The sequence below is a fragment of the Triticum aestivum genome, chromosome 6A (genome assembly GCF_018294505.1).
Source record: "Triticum aestivum cultivar Chinese Spring chromosome 6A, IWGSC CS RefSeq v2.1, whole genome shotgun sequence".
Lineage (NCBI taxonomy): Eukaryota > Viridiplantae > Streptophyta > Magnoliopsida > Poales > Poaceae > Triticum > Triticum aestivum.
Genome location: NC_057809.1, coordinates 139,093,845 through 139,117,590, shown reverse-complemented (window position 1 = coordinate 139,117,590; position 23,746 = coordinate 139,093,845).

Here is a 23,746-nt window from a genome sequence, read left to right as displayed (position 1 = left end):
GGAGAAAAGTCTCACCCTGGACTGCATCGCTAACGATGATCGAAGGAGCCATCAAGCCTGATGATGACGACACAGAGGAACTCTCAATGAAAGCACCAATGTCAGTGTCAAAACCGGCGGATCTCGGGTAGGGGGTCCCGAACTGTGCGTCTAAGGCGGATGGTAACAGGACGCAGGGGACACGATGTTTTACCCAGGTTCGGGCCCTCTTGATGGAGGTAAAACCCTACGTCCTGCTTGATTTATTCTTGATGATATGAGTATTACAAGAGTTGATCTACCACGAGATCAGAGAGGCTAAAGCCTAGAAGCTAGCCTATGGTATGATTGTATGTTATTGTGTCCTACGGACTAAAACCCTCCAGTTTATATAGACACCGGAGAGGGTTAAGGTTACACAAGGTCGGTTACAAAGGAGGAGATATCCACATCCGTACTGCCTAGCTTGCCTTCCACGCCAAGTAGAGTCCCATCCGGACACGAGACGAAGTCTTCAATCTTGTATCTTCATAGTATAACAGTCCGGCAAAAAGGATATAGTCCAGCTGTCCGGAGACCCCCTAATCCAAAACTCCCTCAGTGATTGTCGAAGATTTTTCAATAACATTAATACCATTCACTTGGAATTGTTTCTTCGGATGGTGCACTATATGCTCATTGCCATTAATATAAGAAGTGACCTTACTTCTATTGCAATCAATAACAGCCCCTGCAGTGTTCAAGAAGGGTCTACCAAGGGTAATCGACATGTTGTCGTCCTCGGGCATCTCAAGTATAACAAAGTTAGTAAAAATAGTAACATTAGCAAAAACAACGGGCACATCCTCATAGATACCGATAGGTATGGCAGTTGATTTGACAACCATTTGCAAAGATATTTCAGTAGGTGTGAGTTTATTCAAGTCAAGTCTTTTATATAAAGAGAAAGGCATAACACTAACACCTACTCCTAAATCACACAAAGTAGTTTCACATAATTCTTTTTGATAGAGCAAGGTATAGTTGGTATTCCCGGATCTCCATGTTTTTAGGTACTCCATCTTTAAAAGTGTAATTAGCAAGCATAGTGGAGATTTCAGCTTCCGGTATGTTTCTCTTATTTGTGATGATGTCTTTCATATACTTTGCATAAGGAGGCATTTTCAAGATATCAGTCAAGCGAGTACGCAAAAATACTGGCCTCAGCATTTCAGCAATGCGTTCGAATTCTTCATCATCATTCTTTTTAGTTAACTGAGGTGGAAAGTGCATAGGTTTTTGAACCCATAGTTCTCTTTCTTTGCCGTGTTTTCTAGCCACAAAGTCTCTTTTGTCATATCTTTTATTTTTAGGTTGTGGGTTATCAAGATCAACAGGTGGTTCTATCTCAACATCATTATCTGGTTCTTTATCATTGGTTGGTTGAGAGTCTTCATGAACCTCATCATTTTCTTTTTCATTATCATTAGGTGAGTGTTCATTACTAGACTGAGTTTCAGCATCAGAGATAGAAGTTTCATTATCATTGCCAAGAGGTTTCTCTATTTCAGGTTCACTAGGAGCATGTGAAGTCCTGTCATTCTTATTTTTCTTTTTATTTTTAGAAGAACTAGGTGCACTTATGTTAGCTCTTTGTGAATATTGTTCAATTCTTTTAGGGTGTCCCTCAGGATAAAGCGGTTCCTGAGTCATTTTACCTCCTGTAGTAGCAACTATAACAGCAAAGTCATGCATATTATTATTCATTTCATGAAGCAATTCTCTTTGAGATTTAGCAACTTTTCTAATTGTGTTTGGACCATAGAAGCATGTTTTCCAACACCTCTAACATCATTTGATATTCTGAATAACAAGTCACTCAAGCGAGCAATCATATCAGAATTATATTTCAATTGTTTCATAACATTTGCATTGAAGTGATCTTGTTTCCTAATGTAGTTTTCAAACTCATAAAGGCATTGACTAGGATGAATATTGTGAGGATTGTCATTATCATTAAACTTCATAAGAGAATTTACCTTTACCACCTTAGGAAACGGTGGTGCATTAAGCCCATGTATTTCTTCCATAAGAGGTAAATTTTTAACATCCTCAGCTTTAATACCTTTTTCCTTCATAGATTTCTTTGCCTCTTGCATATCTTTAGGACCGAGATATAATATACCCCTCTTCTTTGGAGTGGGTTTAGGCAGTGGTTCAAGAATATTCCAATCATCATAGTTTTTCAATATGTTATTCAATAATTCCTCATCTTGTCCAATAGTTCGTTCCCTGAGAACACAAAACCAGCACAACTATCTAGGAAGTTCCTAGAAGTATCAGTTAGTCCATTATAGAAGATATCGAGTATTTCATTTTTCTTAAGAGGATGATCAGGCAAAGCATTAAGTAACTGGCAAAGCCTCCCCCAAGCTTGTGGGAGACTCTCTTCTTTACTTTGAGAAAATTTAAATATTTCCTGTAAGGCAGCTTGTTTCTTATGAGCAGGAAAATATTTTTCAGAGAAGTAGTAAATCATATCCTGGGGACTACGCACACAACTAGGAGCAAGAGTATTATACCAAGCTTTAGCATCACCCTTTAATGATAAAGAAAATAGTTTGAGAATAAAGTAATAGTGAGTTTTCCCATCATGAGTCAAAAGGGTGGCTATATCATTCAACTTAGTAAGCTGTGCCACAACAGTTTCAGTTTCATAACCATGGAAATGATCAGATTCAACCAAAGTAATTAACTCTGGGTCGACAGAGAATTCATAATCCTTATCATCAATAAAGATAGGTGAGGTAGCAAACTTAGGATCACATTTCATTCTAGCATTCAGAGATTTTTCTTTATACTTGTGTAGTAATTTCTCTAGATCATCTCTATCATTACAAGCAAGAATATCTCTAGTTGTTTTTCACTCATAACATAACCTTCTGGTACCTTTGGTAAATCATATCTAGGAAGGTGTAGCGACCCGACCCAAAATAGGTCAAGTCTCTGTGTAGCTGTACCATCCCAAGATCATGCTGGCACACACCGTACATTGATGAAAAGATTCAAAGTTCAATCACACCTGAATTTCACGATTATCATATCGAGTCTTTATTACAATAGAATAAATTCGGCCGAAGGCCAACTCATGATAAATAAACTAAATAAAGCTGCGGAAGCGTAGACGAATAGCGAGTCCATCTGACTCCATAGGCAATCGCAAAGCGTGGATCGTAGCCTCACTCCTGGTCGGAAAACTCCTCTGCAACATAAGACATTGCAGCCGTGTAGGTTAGCATTTTGAATATGCTGGCAAGTCATAGAGAGAACAACAATAATAATGCTAACACTATATGCAATTTGGCCGTGGGGCTCTAAGTTTTATGTTTTTGTGAAAAAGCCAATTTTTCCCTATGACAAAAGGACTTTCTTACAATTACTACAAAATGTTGGTTGTTATTGAGATGGTTCCGCCAACCAATGTCTCATTCCCAATTATTAAATAACCCCTCAATTAATTTATTAAGTTCGGTGTTGAGATTTCCGAAATACTCCAATTTCCAGAGACTCATCTGTCCGTAACCGGGGACACGGCTAATCGATTAGGTTGTTACTCTGCAGAGTCTTGTGCACTTTACCCGCAAGAATCGTTCCCTCCTTTATGTCCTCGCACTGCCTGGTATTTGAAGCCGGGATGAATGAAACAGGGTCTTCCATAGAGTTTCTCTGAGCACTGCCGGTACCCATCCATGTCCTACTATTCTTCTACATCTGCTGGCACCGTCCGTCCAGAGTCACGCCTAAGGTCAACCCAGCCAGAGCCCATAATGGCTTGCGGCCGCACATGTAAGCTTCCGGTCAAGGGGTATCCATCCGTCTCTTCGTGGCTGGGTGAAGCTTTCTGCAAGATGTCATGGCGCTTCTCCATGCATCCCAGCCATCCGCTGGTTTCTCCAGGGTGCCCGTCAACCATCCTCCACCCAGTAGTGAATTAGAAGTCCATCTTGATCTTGAAGTAATGGGGTTGTCATCATCTTGAGTCTCACATCTCCCTTATGAATCTCTCAACCAACCCCGTCTACGAGCATAGCAAAATAAACTACATCGTCCCGGGCAATGGTAACAAGGGGAATTGGGTTCATCCTACCTCATGATACTACACAAGAACATAACTTAAAATTCTCCTACTGCATGCGTGGTGGGGAGGAACAATTCTAATGCAACAAAATCATAGGTATTGTAAAACATGATCAAATGACTTGCCTGGCTGATGGTCTTCAAACGCTAGTGACTCGAGATAGCAAGCTTCGCACTCCGGAAATTCTATCAAGTCAAACAATAGCACAAATAAGTATTTCACTAATGACATATCAGCAAACTGAAGGAAAACACACAAGCACTCAAACCAAAATCAAAGAAAACTCGAGGAAAACAAAATCAAGGTTTCCATCACATCAAGCAACAACAAAGAAGTAGTTTTAACCTACTAACACTTTTCTTTACAGATCCAAAACAATGGTTTTACTAACTAACATAAAGGAAAACAACATACAAACTAGGTGCAAAAAGAATCAAACCAATATCTATTATAGAACTCCTGTTATACCTAAAACAAAACTAATAAGAAAATAAAATAAAACTTTTTATTTTGCTGTAAATAAATGTTCACCCTCTGTAACTACAGAAACTAATCTAAAGTAAATTATAACATAGGAAAAATAAAATTTAAAAAAATAACTAGAACAGCAGAAAACAACAGCAAGCTAAATAAACTAGAAAAGCTTGTTTTCGCATAAAAACTATTTTTAATAAAGACTATAAATGCCCAAATAAATTCCTACTGCTAGGCAAGGTCAAAACAAAGCAGTGACAAAAAGAATCACTAAAATAAAATAATCCTAACTCAATTTATAGCAGAAAAAGTAATCTGATTAAACTAATATAAAACAATTATTAAAAACCTAAACATGGCCGAATCTAATTTTCTACAGCAACTATAGGAAATTTGCAAACTAGAGCAAAAAGAATCAACTAAAAATATTAAATAACTTAAAAGATATAGATTTTACAAAACTGAAACTATTCTGTTAAAAATAGAAACGAAAATTAAAATAAAACAACTAGGCGCTAACGGGCTGAAATAGTGAGCGCTCTAAAACTAAACAGCGCCTAAGCGATTAATAGACCACTGCGTCCACGGCTAACAGAAATAAACTGATCGGGCCGGTCCAACTAAACAACAACTTAAAATAAACCGATCTAACCGAAACTAAACCAGTCTACTAAAGAAAAACCAAACTCTTCGCGTGATCTAATCTAGTCCCTAGATTGGAAATCGGACGGTGGTGGGGAGTCCGGTGGCTTACAGCGGCGGCCAACGGCGAGGTGGGCTCGAGCGTTGGTGGCGGGGGTGCTCCGGTGGTCCGGGGCGGCGGCGGAGTCGTCGGGCCGGTGTGGCTGCTCGAAGGGAGCTCGGGGATGGAGTCAGTGGAGCTCGGGGACGACAGAGGCGAGTGGGACGAGCTCGGCGGGGCTCCTGGTGCTCTGTAACTCCGGCGGAGGGCGGTGATGCTCGGGGTGGCGAATTCATTCATTCCTGGGCGATGAGAGGACGTCAAAGAGGTGCGTAACGAAGAGGGGGTTCGGGTGAAGGTGCTTAGAGGTAAGGGGAATCCTCACCGGGGTCGGTAGCGGTGGTGAACCGAGGCGGCGGCGGCGAGATGCGTTTGGTGAGGGCGAGAGCTACAGTGGGAGTTGAGGTAGGGTTTTTTGGGGGGGGGGGTCGGAAGAGGAGATGCGTAGGTATTTATAGGACATAAGCGTGGGCGAGGGGTCGACTCGGGATCACGATCCCGAGAGGATCGCGGTGTCGGGCGCGCTCTGCGCGTGCTCCGGCGCGGCGTGTCTTGGGCGAGGGGTTAGGGATAGGGTGGGGTCCCGGGTCAGTGAGAGGGAGAGAGGAGGCGGCGAGCGGTCGACCGAAGGGAAGGGTTCGGGCGTCGAGCACTGGGGCAGGCCGGCTCGGTCGCTGGTGGGCTGCGGCTCGGCGCTGCTGGGCTTTCTTGGCCTGGCATCGGTTGGGCCGGTTGGCCTGGCTCGTGCCTGGGTCTTTTCCTTTTTTTTGAATTATGACAGAGAGAGAAAACTAATATAAGAGAAAACTATAATATTTATATAGGAAATATATATATCAATAAAATCAGAGAAATAAATCCTACAACGTGAACATTTTTCCAGAGGCAAAACAGAAACAAAATAAAAACATTTTTTTTGTATATTCCAAATAAAATCAAATTTGAATTCAAACTTTTTTGGCAATATTTTCTTCTGACATTCTTCTTTGGAGTGTCATGTTTACTCCTCTCATACTTTTGCTCAAGTATTTGTCAGGTATTTTTGAAATAAATTTCAATTGCCAAAATCAAATTCAAAATCAAATAAAACTCAAATGCCTCTGAAATTTCCAAATGCCACTCAATTCAAACAAAATTCATAGATGCTTAGCTAATAATTATAAAACATTCCAAATTGAAAATTTGGGATGTTACAAAAGGCTAGTTCTAGTAGGTGTTTCAGGAGTTTTAGTTTCAAGCTCATCATCAGATTCAAAGACATTATGTTGTATTACTCTTGCAATTTGTTCACCAGGAAATTCACCAAGTGGCACATCATCATTAACAATCAAGGTACTAGCACAATCATAAGCACCATTCATGGTAGAAGTAGCATCATCAATAACTTGCGACATATTAGAATTAATAGCATGTGGTGGTGTTGCAAGTTTATTCATAACAGAAGGTGAATCTAAAGCAGAACTGGATGGCATTTCCTTACCTCCCCTCGTCCTTGAGGGAAATATCTTAGTCTTAGGATCCTTCAGATTCTTCATAGTAATAAATTGGTAATAATCCCAAGTGACTCAACAAATATAGCTATGCTCCCCAGCAACGGCACCAGAAAAAGGTCTTGATAACCCACAAGTATAGGGGATCACAACAATTTTCGAGGGTAGAGTATTCAACCCAAATATAGATTCAACACAAGGGAGCCAAAGAATATTTTAAGGTATTAGCAGCTAAGTTGCCAATTCAAGCACACCTGGAGATTAATTATCATCAGCAAAGTGATTAGTAGCAAAGTAGTTTGATAGTTTTGATACTAGTGACAACAGCAATAGTAACAATAACAATGATAACAGTAGTTTTGTAGCAAGTGTAACAGTGATGATAGTAGTAGTAACTTAGCAGAAACAATATGGAAAAGTTCGTAGGCATTGGATCGGTGACTTGTTGGATGATATTTATCATGTGATAGTTATAACCTAGGGCAACATGGCACTAGCTCTAGTTCATTGATATAATGTAGGCATGTATTCCCTAAATAGGCATACGTGCTTTATTAAAAGAACTTGCATGACATCTTTTGTCCTACCCTCCCGTGGCAGCGGGGTCCACATTGGAAACTAAGGGATATTAAGGCCTCCTTTTAATAGAGAACCAGAACAAAGCATTAACACATAGTGAATGCATGAACTCCTCAAACTACGGTAATCACCGGAAGAAGTCCCGGTTATTGTCACTCCGGGGTTAACGGATCATAACACGTAGTAGGTGACTATAACTTGCAAGATCGGATCTAGAACATGGATATATGGTGATAACATAAACGGTTCAGATCTGAAATCATGGCACCCGAGCCCAAAGTGACAAGCATTAAGCATGGCAAAGTCATAGCAATATCAATCTAAGAACATAGTGGATACTAGGGATCAAGCCCTAACAAAAATAACTCGATTACATGATGAATCTCATCCAACTCCTCTCCGACTAGCGAGCCTACGATGGAATTACTCACTCCCGGTGGGGAGTATCATGGAATTGGCGATGGAGAATGGTTGGTGATGACGAAGAATGAAGATCCTCCTCTCCGGAGTCCCAAACGGGCTCCAGATCTGTCCTCCTGAGGAAGAACAAGGCTTGGCAGCGGCTCCGTCTCGTGGATCGCAATAATTCTTTCTCCCCAATTTTTTTCTCCGAAAATAGGAATTTATAGCGTTGGTTTCAGGGTCTGCGGGGCCACCAGGTGGGGACAACCCACCTGGGCGCGCTAGGAGAGGGGGCGTCCTAGTGGGTTGTGCCCACCCAGGGCCCCTCTCCGGTAGGTCTTGTCTCCAGAAATTCTTATATATTATATAAAAATTCCTTGCAAGGTTTCGTTCCATTCTGAGAACTTTTATTTCTGCACAAAAACAACACCATGGCAGTTCTGCTAAAAACAACATCAGTCCGGGGTTAGTTTCATTCAAATCATGGAAATTAGAGTCCATAACAAGAGGAAAATCATTAGGAAAAGTAGATACGTTGGAGATGTATCATGCTTCACTTATATCATTTTGAGCATGGTGTGCTTTAGTATTTTTGAAGAAATTCTCTCTTGCTTCACTTAAATTAATTTGAGAGAAAGAAATATTATGCTCATGATCTTCATTTATATCTTTTTGGTGTAGCTTGTCATTTACTCTTGTGCTTCACTTATATCCTATGAGTAAATTGTTGAATAAATTAATTGTCGTGAAGTTGAAATCATATCATGCCTAGTGGTAGTGGTAGCTTCACATTGGGTTTAGAAAGTGAAATCTTTTGAGGCTTAACAATCACAATATTGTTCATATAAGCAATTCATGGATAATTAGTATAAGGAAGAGAACTTTCACATGCAAACACACTATCTTGGAAATCTTTTATGATTGTGAGCCCCCATCAAAATATTATATGCCCAAATTGTTGACGTTGGACAAGGAAGATAACGTAATGGTTTATCTTTGTTCATATTCACATGGAAGTTATATTTTCATAGATCCTTCAACATGTGGTGCTTGCCCCCATCTTTGCTAGCCAAAAATTCCGCACCAAGTAGATATACTACTTGTGCATCCAAAACCCCTTAAACCGAAATCTTATCTTCAAGAGTCCACCATACCTACTTAAGGATTGAGCAAGATCCTTCAAGTAAGTTGTCATCAGTGTTAGATCATTTAGTGTAAGAGAAAATTGAGCGTTGTACGAACTTGTGATGCCGAAGAATAAAAGCGACAGACTGCATAATAAAGGTTGCCATCACAAGGGGCAATACAACGTGACGTTCTTTTGCACTAAGGGGTTGAGCATACAAACAAATAAGCGCATGGCAACCTCTGCTTCCCTCTGCGATGGGCCTATCTTTTACTTTTCAGTATTTACTTTTATGCAAAGAGTCAAAGTTTTTCTCCCTATTCCCTTTTTATTTTTCTCTTTTGGCAAGCATCATGTGGTGAGGAAAGATCTAGGCACATATATCCAGTTGGATATGGGTAGCATGAGTTATTATTGTTGACATCACCTTTGAGGTGAATACGTTGAGAGGTGAAATTATAAGCCCCTATCTTTCTACGTGTCCGGTTGAAACATTTTGCTCATGTGTATGCGGTGAGTGTTAGCAATCATAGAAGACTATATGATGGTAGAGTATGTGGAGCTCTTACTTAAATTCTGTTGAATAAGTTGAATTGCAATTGTTTGGTGACTAAGAACATAGGTTGTTGAGTTTCAAGAGAATTCATGGTTTGAACCTTAACATGTGAATTGGTTGCTACTTTAACATGAGAAATTTTATGAGAAATAATTGTTGTTATGATGCTAGGAAAAGTGATTGAAATCATCATTGATCAAACTTATGCACTTTACTAGCATCCACACTTCATAAATTATTTCTTTTATCATTTACCTACTCGAGGAGGAGTAGGAATTAAGCTTGGGGATGCTGATACGTCTCCAACATATCTATAATTTATGAAGTATTAATGTTGTTATATTATCATTATTGGATGTTTTACAATCATTTTATAGCAACTTCATATCATTTTTTGGGACTAACCTAATGACCGAGTGCCCGCTGCCAGTTGTTGGTTTTTTGCTTGTTTTTTACATCGCAGGAAATCAATATCAAACGGAGTCCAAACACCGCGAAACTTTTTCTGGATTTTTTATGGACCAGAAGACCACCAATGGGCCAGAGCAGCACCTGAGGGGTCCCCACCTCGGCGGCCTCCCGCACCCCCTCTTTACCCTACAATTTCACAAATATTCCGAAAATCCTCGGGGTTAACCTAGATCAGAAGTTCCACCGCCATACGGCTCTGTAGCCACCGAAAACCAATCTAGACCCTTTACGGCACCCCACCGGAGGGGGGAATCATCTTCAGTGGCCATCTTCATGATCCCGGCGGCCACCACGATGAGGAGGGAGCAGTCCACCCTCGGGGCTAAGGGTTTGTACTAGTAGCTATGTGTTTAATCTCTCTCTCTCTCTCTCGTGTTCTTGAGATGTCACGATCTTGATGTATCGCGGGCTTTGTTAATATAGTCGGATCATATGGTGTTTTCCCCTCTCTATCTTGTTGTGATGAATTGAGTTTTTCCCGTTGATATTTCGTTGTTATCGGATTGAATACTTTTATGGATTTGAGAGAACTTGATATATGTCTTGCATATGAATACTTGTGGTGACAATGGGGTATCATATTGATTCACTTGATATGTGTTTTGGCAATCAACTCGCTGATTCCCGCGGTGACATTGGGGTAATCTATGCATAGGGGTTGATGCATGTTCTTGTCTTTGTTTCTCCGGTAGAAATCTTGGGGAACTCTTTGAAGTTCTTTGTGTTGGATTGAGTATTATGAATATGAATTTGCTTTGGTGTTATTTTAGTACGAACTCTAGGATAGATCGAACGGAAAGAATAGCTTTGAGGTGGTTTCGTACCCTACAAACAATTTATTCTTATGTTCTCTGCTAGATAGGAACTTTGGAGTGATTCTTCATCGCACTTTGAGGGGTGGTTATATGATCCAATTATATTAGCATTGTTGAGAGGTTGCACTAGTGAAAGTATGGACCCTAGGCCTCATTTTCAAGCATTGCAATACAGTTTTGTGCCTGTTTACTATTTGCTACCTTGCTGTTTTATTTATTCAGATTATAAAAACATATTTCTACCATCAATATTACACTTTTATCACCATCTCTTCACCAAACTAGTGCACCTATACAATTTGCCATTGTATTAGGTGTGTTGGGGACACAAGAGATTTCTTGTATTTGGTTATAGGGTCATTTGAGAGAGACCATCTTCATCCTACACCTCTCATGGATTGATAAACCTTAGGTCATCCACTTGAGGGAGAATTGCTACTGTCCTACAAAACTCTATGCTTGGAGGCCCAACACGAGTCTACAAGAATAAAGTTGCGTAGTAGACATCGAGCCTCTGTAGCCACAAAAAACCAATCAGGAGCCCGTTCCGGCACCCTGCCGGAGGGGGAAACCATCACCGGTGGCCATCTTCATCATCCCGGAGCTCTCCATGACGAGGAGGGACTAGTTCACCCTCGGGGCTGAGGGTATGTACCATTAGCTATGTGTTTGATCTCTCTCTCTCTCTCTCTCGTGTTCTTGATTTGGCACGATCTTGATGTACCGCGAGCTTTGTTATTATAGATGAATCTTATGATGTTCCCCCCTCTACCTTCTTGTAATGGATTGAGTTTTCCCTTTGAAGTTATCTTATTGGATTGAGTCCTTAAGGATTTGAGAACACTTGATGTATGTCTTGCATGTGCTTATCTGTGGTGACAATGGTATATTCAGGTGATCTACTTGATGTATGCTTTGGTGATCAACTTGCGGGTTCTGTGACCTTGTGAACTTATGCATAGGGGTTGGCACACATTTTTGTCTTGACTCTCCGGTAGAAACTTTGGGCACTCTTTGAAGTTCTTTGTGTTGGTTTGGATAGATGAATCTGAAATTCAGTGATGCATATCGTATAATCAAACCCATGGATACTTGTGGTGACATTACGGTTTTGGTTGATGTGTGTCTTAAGGTGTTATTTTAGTATGAACTCTGGGGCTGTTTGTGACACTTATAGGAATAGCCCAATAGATCAATCAGAAAGAATAACTTTGAGGTGGTTTCGTACCCTACAATAATCTCTTCGTTTGTTCTCTGCTATTAGTGACTTTGGAGTGACTCTTTGTTGCATGTTGAGGGATTGTTATATGATCTAATTATGTTATCATTGTTGAGAGAACTTGCACTAGTGAAAGTATGAACCCTAGGCCTTGTTTCGAAGCATTGTAATACCATTTTCTCTCACTTTTACCACTTGCTACCTTGCTGTTTTTATATTTTTAGATTACAAAAACCTATATCTACCATCCATATTGCACTTGTATCACCATCTCTTCACCGAACTAGTGCACCTAATCAAATTTACCATTGTATTGGGTGTGTTGGGGACACAAGAGACTCTTTGTTATTTGGTTGCAGGGTTGTTTGAGAGATACCATCTTCATCCTATGGCTCCCACGGATTGATAAACCTTAGGTCATCCACTTGAGGGAAATTTGCTACTGTCCTATAGAACTCTGCGCTTGGAGGCCCAACACGAGTGTACAAGAAGAAGGTTGCATAGTAAACATCAGGCCTCTATGCATCCCTATGAGTAGTTACTTTCAATCTTGTGAAATTTTGTTAACAAATTTCTGTGACCCAAAATTTTTCAAAAAATTGTACGTGAATATGATGAACCTCTTTGGAAGGAGTTCTTTGAGGAGGAGATCCTCACAGGAATCTTCTAGTAGCAGCTCCGCTCGTCAGTCTTATGTTGAACCAAGCGAAAGTTCCATACGAGATGCCGCCACCAAAACATGTTTATGGCCATGCAACGATTATATGGTGCTTGTGGGCATTAAGGAAGAATTTGAGCAATATGTTCACAATGCCGAGCTCGGTCCCTACATTTCAGATAAGTGCAACCAACACCCCACTCTCACTGAATCATTTACCAAAGGATTTAAATTCCATCCCTGTGAGTCTAGGGTGTCAGTTAAACTGTATGAAAATCCATTTACCATATCTCTAGAAAGATTTGCCTACTGCTGCAAAATCCCATTCTGGAGTTTGCTTGATGAACAACCAAGATTTGAGTTTGAGATATTCCTGACCAGTCTTTGCTATGGTGAGACTAGGGGGTGACATAGGGTAGAATAAAAGCATTCATTTTCCCTCAATCTAGTACTTTGCATTATTTAATGGAAAATGTATTGTAGGTAAACAATATTGTAGTACACTTTGTGCTCCAGACATGAGCCTCATACGCACCGCTCTCACCGGTGACAAAAGTTATAATCTGGGAGCGATTATTGCATGCAGGTTGTAACACAATGCTGGTAGTGGATATTTTTATAGTGGAATCTATGCCACATGCTTAGCAAGAGAGTTGGGTGTTTCACCTTTGCCATATGACCCTATTTTACCCACGCAGTACTTAGACTTTGATGCTATGAGATGTCATAAGATCCTTAGTGGTGAACCCCATAATTTCACCTATAAACGGTTGTTTAATAGAAGTTTCGTTGTGGACTTATATTTGCATGCACATGCTCTCTTTGATGTTCCCAATAAGGGAAGATATTTTGTTCTTGAGAGCGAGGCCCGAGCTCATAAAGCGGCAGTTGTGGCTGCACGATGTGTTGGGGCATCCACACCGAGAGCCTCCATGAGTTATCACTCCGACCATTATGCAGGCTACTAATTGATTCCCAAGTTAGGCCAAAAGCCTAAGCTTGGGGGAGTACGTATTTCCACCGACATTACATTCATGTTCACATATTTCATTTCAGTTATCGGTCTCCACACTCTATCATTCTATTATCCATGCTAAATTTATTTTCTCGCTTTCTTCTTATGTGTTTGAAAAACTTTGAGAAAATCCAAAAATATTTCCTACTTCTTTTTTATTTTTCTTTCTAGTATAGTTAGCTATAGTATCTAAAAAGAGAACCCAAAAAAATTCCTTGTTCTTCTTTTACTTGTTGGGAGCTTTCCTGTGTAAATACTTTTTCTCGTTTTTGCTTTTCCCTTTTATTTGCTTGTTTAAGAAAAACCAAAAACCCCAAAAATATTTTAGTGTGTTTCTCTGAATTTCTTTTTCTTTCTTTTGAGTCACACCGAAGAGAATACCACGATGAAAATCTTGAGTGGCTCTCATATGCATTACTGTTGATGTAACAAAGAGCCCATATTATCATGTCTTCTCCTTTTGAATAAAATGTTTGCAGATTCTAGCTTAGTCCATGACACTCTTGCACTATTATTTTCATATCGTTCGGTCATGCAAGTGAAAGGCAATAATGACGATATTTGATGAACTGGCTGTGGCAGAGAGAAACGGGTTTGAACTCGACTTGTCCTGTTTTTTAAAATATCTTTAACCTAGTATCCATGATTAAACCTATTATGATCGAACATGTTTGCACTGAAAATTAGAGATTATAGTTTCTCATGCCATGCATAAGTAGCTAGGAGTGGATAATGATTTATCTTGGATGTCAACATTGCGTTAAAATGATTGTGATGTAGTATGATGATATGGTATCCTCCTCTGAATGTTCAAGTGGCTTGACTTGGCACATGTTCATGCATGTAGTTGAATCAAAACCAACATAGCCTCTATGATATTTATGTTCATGGTGTTCATATCCTACTCATGCTAGTATCCAATGTTACTTATGCCTAATACATGTTCATGACCGTTGTTGCTCTCCAGCTGGCCGCTTCTCAACCTAATTGCTAGCCTTTGCCTGTACTAAGCGGGAATTCTGCTTGTGCATCAAAAACCTTAAACCCAAGTTATTCCAGATGAGTCCACCATACCTACCTATACGCGGTATTACCCTGCCGTCCTAAGTAAATTTGCATGTGCCACCTCTAAAAACTTCAAATAAATATCATTTTTGTGTGCCTGGATTATTCATGGAGCGGCAAGAGGTAGTCAGTATCTTCCATGCTAAGCGGGTTAATCTCATGATGAGTGTTTATTCACTCGTCATTGCATGAGAGGGGCGATAATAGGTATTTCCAGTCCCGAACTGCAAAAAGAAAAGAGATGACAAATAATCAAACAAAAACTCCTACGGAGTCATAACCTTTACTTTATCGCTTGGGAACCGCCACTAATGAATTTAGGATGGAAGATATTGATAACTAATTGTCACGAAGTAAACAAGAAGGGTGCATCTCTCAAAATTTCATTTACCTATGTTTTAAAAACTTGAGCTATGGCACCTCTGCAAATCACTACTTCCCTCTGCGAAGGGACTATCTATTTACTTCTATGTTGTGTCATCACCTTCTCAAATAAGCACCAGAACCTGAGAGCACTGCTATCATGCTCATGCATTGTGCGTAGCTAATGTTGGTTGCATCATGACTGAATCTTTTCTACCATGAATCACAATGTTTAGTCGCTGCTTGAACTTTAGAGGTGCTCTGCATTTATGTTTTGCGGTCTCAGAAAGGGCTAGCGAGATACCACTATTGTCATATTTTATCATGGTTGTTTTGACAATGTGTTGTTGTTTGAGATATCTTATTATTTGTCGCTAGCTGATTATGTCATCGATATGAGTTAATATAATTTTTAAGAGTTATTGTCGACATGGTTTTTATAATCTTGGTTCAAACTTGGGTGTTGTTTAAGCTTATTTATGCAAACAAGAGCAAAAGAGTTCGTAAAAGTTTTTCTTTTTCACTTTCAGTTTATCAACTGAATTGCTTGAGGACAAGCAAAGGTTTAGGCTTCCACTTTAGCTCCCTCAACACCAGGCGGGACGAGCAGCCCTATACCATGTGTAGGTACACTCTAGTGTCCTTTTCTACTTAGTTCAACAGCTCACTTCAGAAAATCATATAAAAATCAAGCGTTGATACGTCTCCGTCATATCTACGTTTCCTAACGCTTTTCCTCTTGTTTTGGACTCTAATTTGCATGATTTGAATGAAACTAACCCGGACTGACACTATTTTCAGCAGAACTACCATGGTGTTGTTTTTGTGCAGAAATATAAGTTCTCAAATTGGGACAAAACTTTGTGAGGATTTTTTATTCAATAAAAGATAACTTCTGGAGCCAAGAACCACTAGAGGGGGCACTTGGGTGGGAACAACCCACCAGGGCGCGCCCCCTTTGGGCGCGCCCAGGTGGGTTGTCCCCACCTGGTGGCCCCGCAGACTGTGAAACCAATGCTATAAAATCACATATTTCCATAAAAACATCAGGGAGGAAGAATTATCTCGTTTCGCGATACGGAGCCGCTGTCACCTCCTGTTCTTCATCGGGAGGCTAGATCTGGAGTCCGTGTGGGGCTCCGAAGAAGGGAATCTTCGGTGTTCATCATCACCAACCCTCCTCCGTCGCCAATTCCATGATTCTCTCCACCGGGAGTGAGTAATTCCTTCGTAGGCTCGCTTGTTGGTGACGAGTTGGATGAGATTCATCATGTAATCGAGTTAGTTTTGTTAAGGCTTGATCCCTAGAATCCACTATGTTCTGAGATTGATGTTGCTATGACTTTGCCATGCTTAATGCTTGTCACTTTGGGCCCAAGTGCCATGATTTTAGATCTGAACCGTTTATGTTATCACCATTCACTACTACATGATGCTACCAATGCGACACTACGATCAGAGACCCTTCGACGAAACTATGTGCGATGCCCTAATCGCAAACTGTGGTGTAAAAAACTGTCAAAAAAGGTGCAAAACGTTTGTGATGACGGATGCATCAAACACGGTTCAGATTTTAGTTGCGTGTGCGATTGAGGGCATATTGTTCAGTTCAATTAATTGTTTACGATGAGGAGGAACAAAAGAAACGGGTAGCCAGATGAAGGTGTGTGTGATGTACAGCATACGGTTCACTTGGATGAACTGTTTGTGATTAGGCAACACAAAAGAAATGGTCAGCCAGATCAAAGGTGTGTGCGATATATGGCATGTGGTTCACTCGGATGAACTGTTGCGTTGAGACATGAGAACAGAAACGGTTCAAATGAACAAGATGTGTGTGATACGAGGCAAATAGGTTTGTAATCAGAAACGTGTGTGAAGACCGATAACAACACAGACGTTTATTGCTAACAAGCCGTGTGTGTTGTGAGCAAACGATTGCTGGTATACAATTGTGAGTGATTAATGAAAACATCACCAATGGGTTCCACTGTTTAGTCCGTGTGCGATGTGATTTTCTTTGTCCGCACAACATCTACGCTCTGTCTATAGAGCATCAACATATATACTTCAAAAGTCAACATTTCATAACCAAATTAAGCATACAATTACACAAGTGACTACACACATAACATTTCCACACACCAAAGAAAGCAATTACATTCATACTAAAGTAGGAGAAACAAGGATCTAATCATCCACTTATTGTTGCGACGACGCTTGCCATTGCTCTGCTTCCGGCTAGATCCCTGGCCATTTTGGGGAAGGAGGCACTTCCTCATGTTAATGACCCGCCTGTACATGTCGTAGCTCGTGTACGCCTCCTTTGGCCGCATACACAACATGAGATTTGTCGAGTTTCTCCATCCAGGCCGAGTGCTAGGCATGCTTGTCCTTGTTGCACGAATCCTTCATGTCTCTCTAGTAGGGGTCGATCATGGCCTCGGCGAGGTGAACCAGTGAGTCCTTCTCATGCTCCCTACTACCCTAGAACTTGTATTGCCCTGGATGTCGACAAGTTTCTGGCAGGCGATGCCCGAATTCTCGAGCGCCTTTACATCGTTGGTGATGTCCACCGTAGCGAACATGTAGTGGGGGCTGTTCAAAAACCTGGTGAAACGCTCGCAAGGCCTTGTGGCCAGGCAGTACTGGTAGACAAGGACATGGTGGCGCATGCACATCTGGGCGACGATGACCTTGGGACGAGACTCGGCATGAGTGCGGGTGTACTCGAGGTCGAACCCGACCACCTTGTACTTCTCCCTGGCAAGCAACAACTCCATGATGTGGATGGAGTGCTCCACCCAGACCGGGTCGTTGGTGTACACATGGTGAATTGCCGCTCGTTGTCGGCAGCCGCTCGGAGCGCCATTGTTGCCGCGCAGGATACCCTCTAAGAATTTCTTGTGGTGGGTGTGCTTCTTGCAATGGTGGGGCACAATCGAAAGGTTTAAGAGACACAAGGGTGGGCTCGAAGAGGCACCAAATGTATCGTCGGTGAGCCTATTCCCGCGCTACCGCGCTATTTACCGTGCAAGCTTTGTAAAATGAAGTGTTTGGAATGACTTCGGTCACAAGTTTACCCTTGGGTGATGAGGTCAAAGTTACACAGAAGGGTGATGATGGACACTCGAGTGCGATAATTAATTCTGCGCTCTATAGTGCACACAGTGGAAGAAACCAACTGTGTGCAATAATGTTAAAGATCGCAGTCGAGTTAGCTATACAGATCATCTTCTGTGAGATCGACAAGGTAAACTGATTCGAGAATGGTTAATAAAATCTAAGACCATTGCATATTAAGGTCAAAATAGTGCTAGTAATATACGAGTCTCATATGATGCCATTTCAACAATTGTACCACAAAATCTCGAAATGTTACAAGGTTCAAATTCCAGAGTTATATGGCTCAAATTTGAAGATTACAAGGTTCAAACTGATATTAGAAATGGAATTCAGCTCATTAGCTGCAAACACTGGCGCTGATCCGCTGAACATGGATATTAGAGAGGTTCAAACTAATATCACCGCTTCTAAGTCTGGCTTCAAAACCTCACAATTTTTGCAAAGGGGTCAGCCTATGAGAAGTCATGCATGGGGTTGACACGATGACTTCCGATTACTCTGTCATCTGAAGTTCCAAAATGAAATTCAGCATTTTGGAGCCTACTCCATTCTGCCGCAGGCGCCGCTGCTGATCAACAAACCATTCATTTTTGTGAAATAAATGTACGGAAAAACTCATTTCCTTCAGCACCCTAGCTCTGAGAACAAAGAACCTGGAGAATATAATCTCCGGTAAGGTCCCTCGATAGGAGTTCAAAGTAATTTCTGGGAGATGCAGATCTAGGCATTCGACGTGATTGTTATATTGTATCACATTATCCACCACTGGGCCCAATCTTATCTGCAAAAGAAGAAAACGTGTTAGTGCCTACATGCAGTTTTAAACATTACTACATGCCTAGCTATTTGGTTTGCAGGATTCGTAAAATGCACTAACATGTCATCTTCGATCTGACATGATTAACATGGGCATTTGATTACATTCTAGAAAAATGTAGCCTTCTTCACAAGAGGTTTGAGTGGATGAAAAGTTCCCTAAGAAAACTAGTACAAATGAATCCAAAGGAGAAATGCTTATTGATTGTAACCATATGGATCAAGCAACCAATATGAGGGGGGACATGTATGTACTGAAATCTTCCAAAAGAACCTTCAGAAATCATAGTACATTGTCATTGTAAACTTGGAAAAGGGAGTCACAAATTGAACTCCCTTATGGTTAACATTTAACAGGAAAGGAATATCACCTTGATATATAGCTTCTCCAGGAACGGAAAGCATCTCAGGAAACTGACAACTTGCTCCAGGTCGGGCCCGATGGATTCTAGTGCCAAGACCTTCACTGTGCGCAGTTTCGGGGTCAAGCTTGTCGAAATCATTTTCTGAATGACAGACAAACAAACATCTTCAAAAATAGAAATAATGTTAATTTGTAGAAGGAGAGGTAGAAGGCGGTTGTTGTACCTGAACGGGTGTGGATCCAATAACAAGTTTGGAGCATTTGTCAGATGAGTAGCCCACCATTGTCAATTTCGGCGCAGAAATGACATTGATTCTTGTTGGACCTTCTTGATCAACTACAAGTAATATCTCAAGTGCAGGTGTGTCCTGCATGACCATACCATGGTACACATCTTGTGATGTCTTCCTGCCGCACCAACAACACACATAAATAGTCTGGAGAGTCATGGAGGTGATGTGGAAGGTACTCAACCCATTGATCGCCTGAAGACGAAGGTACTCGAGTGCATTACAGCCACAGAGCAGGCGCCCCATGTCACCCTGTGAGAGTCAGACGGCGACAAGCTCGAGGTTCTTCAGTTGTGGTAGAATAGGAGCGGGCATGTCATTAAGGGGCAGGAAATGGTTGTTCCTGAACTTGGCAACGTGCAGCGTGGGTGCGAGGCAGAGTGTGGACGTTGGCAGCGACCGCATATGCCCATCATCAAAAGTGAGATCCTTGAGCTGATCTAGGGAGGGGGGTCGGAACCAGTCGTCAAGCTTGGCTCGGTCCTTGCCATCAGAACGAAACTTGCCCATTCTAAGGCCTTTGGTTGGGCCAAGGTGACTACCGAGGATCTTGGATAATGCATCCAAGCTTTTGCTATAGCCATGGCAGAGCTCGTGGGTGTCGATGAGGTCGAGAGGGTTGGAGTTCCATAGGGGGCGCCGCCATCGGGAAAGGAGGGTTGTCCGCGCCCCATATTTGATTGGGAGGAGGGAGATGATGACTCTCAACATATCATTGGGGAGGCTGCTGATTAAGTCTAGGCCTGCTGGAGTCACTTGCGGTTCTAGCTCGCCCTGCCTCTGCTTGTTGGCAGCCCCGTTGTCCACCTCTGGACCCTCCTTGTCACCGGCGCTTTCTGATAGAAATGGGAGTACATGGAATATTTAGTTAAAACAGGGCAATAGAAAAGTGTACTGGTAATTAGAAGTTATTAGGTAGGAATATAGTAAGAAAAGGGAATAACAATTGGTTGCTTAAATACTACACAATTCATTTGACATTGCAGGGTAAGTCAACATACCCGTAGCTAGCGGAGGGCGAGGAGGAGAGAGGGACAGCGCAGGGGAGCCCCCTGCGGCGCGGACAAGCTCAGCGATGCGGTCAAGCCAGTCCTCGTAGAGGTCTCGACCGGATGGTGGCGCAAGAGCTCGTGCGCCGTGAGGAGCACATCCCATGCATCTATGGGCGGGTGACGTGCATGGGAAGAAGAACCGGCCGGTTCAGCGATGGAGTGGCAGTGCGGCTGTCCCGCCGCACCAAGGGATGCAGCGAGGATGCTTGCTACTCGTTCCCCGCCGGGCCGGTGGGGGCGTTGGTGGCAGGCGACGGGAACGATGAGGTGGCCCGCCGACGGGTGCCATCTGAGCAACGTGGGCGGCGAGGGCAGCCCGGCGCTCGTCATGAGCGCGGCGCGCGTCTGCCATCGAGACGGTGAAGCAACAGAGCGCGGAGCGATGGAAGGAAGCTTCGGTGCACCCCTGCCTGGTGCGCCAAATGTCGGGTCATAGGTTCCGGAAAATCCTTGAGGTTCGAACACTGGGGTGCACGCGAAGGTCTTCTCCCTATTGATCCACGCCCAGGCTCTCTAAGATCTCGCAGATGAACTCAACGAACTCACAACACAGAAAGACACAAGATTTATACTGGTTCGGGCCACTGTTATGGTGTAATACCCTACTCTAGTGTGGTGGTGGTGGTGGATTGCCTCTTGGGCTGATGAAGAACAGTTACAAGGGGAAGAACAGCCTCCTGAGGTTGAGGTGTTCTTGTGCTTGGTGGACTTGCGATGAGGCCGATCCTCACTTGTCTCTCGTCCCCGTCCTTGTGATCCAGTCACCTTTCTTGTGATCCCTAGTTCTACTTATATAGGCCCTGGTCCTCTCCCCAAATATTGAGCGGGAAGGGAGCCAACAACGGCCAATTTGAAAGGGGACAACTAGTACAAGTTATCCTGACAAAAGGTGGTCTTCGCCTACCAAAGGCTCTAGTGGTGACGCCGTCTTGGGCTCCATGGTGACCTCCGTCCTGCCGTCCTTTTGGTCTTGGTCTTGTTGCACCAATATGGAAACCTTTGCCTGATGCCTTGGTACTCCGCGCCTGCACTTGCCCCCTTGGCACCAAAGAGGAAACAAGGACACTGCGCGCGCTGGCGCCCGCCTAGTCTTGATCGTCATGGTTCATGTCATAGGGACCTTGCGAGGTCTGCCCTGCCTTGATATCTCCGCCCCTCGCGAGCCTGCCTGGCGAGGCCGCTCCTGAGGAGGTCTTGCATCGTTTGCCTCGCGAGGCTTGGCCCCTCGGAAGGGTCTTGAATGCCTTGTCGATGAAGATGGGTCGTATAGACCTGCCAGCCTAGCAACGCCGTGGGACGCGGGCAGGCAAGTCTGGGGACCCCCGTTCCCAGGACGCCAATAGCCGCCACCCAAGAGGCGGCGTGGTCGCCCGCGTAAGCACGCCGCAACCCCCACCGTGGCCTCTCGCGGCTGCGGCGGCGCCTCCTCGCGCAGTGGGAGTCGCCCAGGTCGTGGCAGTCCCGTTGATGAAGTGAGGCGCGCCATGGTTGCGCGGCCTCCTCGACCGCGCTTCCACTCGGCGGAGGTGATGCCGAAGTTCATCGTGTGGTTGGAGAACCCGGCTGGCACCTGGCTTTAGTTCCCGCGGGTCTTTGCCGGTGAACTGCCGGCCGTAGGTCCAGGCGGTCTCTGGCTGTAGGCAGACGGCTGCTGCAGTAAGGCTTCATGGGTTGCAGTGGAAGTCTCCATCACAGGCAAAGCAGCCCTGGTTCGCGGCTGGCACATGTTTTCCTGCACGCGCGGCCTGGGCAGGCGGTGCACCCTCCACTTCAAGTACGACGGCGATGCGACTCTCTATGTGCGGGTATTCGAGGAAGATGGTCGCCATGTCGGGTGCTGCCCCGAGGACAATGACGGCGACGAGGTGCTCGGCCTTGGCGACGATCACGACGAGGATGAAGGTGGCCTTGTCCTTGGCGCTGGTCATGGCTCGTCCAACTATGGCGGCTCTTCTTCCGATGACAGCTCTAGCAGCGGCGGCTACGACCAGTCGCCACGCCGCCGCGCCAGTTTTGAGGGCGGCAGCGGGTCGTCTCGTTGCTGTGCTCCAGTGAAGTGTGAGGAGGGGTCTGGCTGAGCCCAGGAGAGCGCCATGGACCCATCCTCGCGAACTGCCGTGGGGGCATGCGCCACTTTTGCTTCGTTCTACCTTTCTTCCTACATTAAGAGAGAGACAAGTATGGGGCCCCGCAGGGGCGTGCAACGAACCATGATTTCCAAGTTCCTATGCTATGTTTATCGTTCCTATGTCGTGTTGCAGCATCAGCATTTTATGTAAACGCATAAAAATAACTTAGCTTGGCGCGCTCGAAGTAGTGTCCGCCTCGTGAGACGCACATTTCCCAGTGCCTGGCGAGGCCTCCTTTGCTCAGGAGGCATCTAGGAACTGCAAAAATTCGTTAGGAAACTCTTATTCTTTCGAGCCCTGGTCGCAGGCGCAGCCGTCCACGACCCAGCGATTCGCATCGCGGTATCCGAGGGGCACGAATTGAGAGAGGCGCGCCAGCTTGCGAGCTCGGGCGAGGGTGCCTCGCCAAGAATAGGAAAAAAAAATGCTCACAAGGGCACCCTATCCAGCCCTCTCGCGAGGCATGCGAGGGAGAGCACGGGTCAAAACAAGGAACCGAAGGCAGAAACAGAGGCAAAATGCAATGGAACCAAGCCGGCAAGGAACACCAAAAAGCAATTTTCCATTAAGAAAAAGGGGCAAGCCAAATACGGAAAGCAAACAAAAAGCCGCGTATGGCACCTAGTCTAGTCTTCTCACCAGCACAGAGCTAAGTGCTGCCACTAGGACGTGGGAGGGAGCCCCCGAGGCCCGAGGGCGGCACTCCTGAGACTCTGGGGCATGTACATCCCCACTCATTATTACGTGAGAGTGTCACAAGCGGAGACCTTCACAGGCACGGGGCCTTGCTTCACTGGTGATGGGCCTTTCTTCATGGGTAGAACTTCCGAAGGTGCTGAATGTTCCAGGCGTTCTGGATGGGGATCCCGTCCTACATCGCCAGGCGCGCGGCACTAGG